This window comes from Enhydra lutris, unplaced genomic scaffold (genome assembly GCF_002288905.1).
Source record: "Enhydra lutris kenyoni isolate GAN:26980312 unplaced genomic scaffold, ASM228890v2 scaffoldscaffold48, whole genome shotgun sequence".
NCBI lineage: Eukaryota > Metazoa > Chordata > Mammalia > Carnivora > Mustelidae > Enhydra > Enhydra lutris.
Window position 1 is genome coordinate 10,367,974 of NW_019154132.1, and position 489 is coordinate 10,368,462.

Genomic DNA, 489 nt, shown 5'->3' on the forward strand with positions numbered 1-489 from the left:
GTAAGTTCTGCTACTTCATCCCACTATTAGCTCCACTGAAGAGAGCTGTGTAAACACATGCCAATAATACTCAGGGACATAATAAAAATTATGACATTTCCTCAAGGGAACTGATTCATGCAAGCCTATGAATGTATTATGTATAATAATCTTTATAGGCAATTCTGCTGTTGTATTTTTTATAAAAACAGAAATAGTCAGGGCGCCTGGCTGGCTCAGTTGGTAGAGCGTGTGGCTCTCGATCTCAGGGTCATGAGTTCAAGCCCCATGCTGGGTGGGAAGATTGTTTAAATAAACTTAAAAAAAATCGTGAATAAAAAAACAAAATCAGGGGCGCCTGGGTGGCTCCGTGGGTTAAAGCCTCTGCCTTTGGCTCAGGTCATGATCCCAGTCCTGGGATCGAGCCCCGCATCGGGCTCTTTGCTCAGCGGGGAGCCTGCTTCCTCCTCTCTCTCTGCCTGCCTCTCTGCCTACTTGTGATCTCTGTCT

At 45.6% G+C, this 489-nt stretch overlaps 1 non-coding gene across 1 annotated transcript; it reads left to right on the forward strand.

Annotated features, from left to right (window-relative positions):
* Window positions 1–204: 204 nt before the first annotated feature.
* Window positions 205–277, forward strand: TRNAE-CUC. Its single transcript has one exon. It is a non-coding gene; the product is annotated as a tRNA-Glu (tRNA).
* Window positions 278–489: the final 212 nt, after the last annotated feature.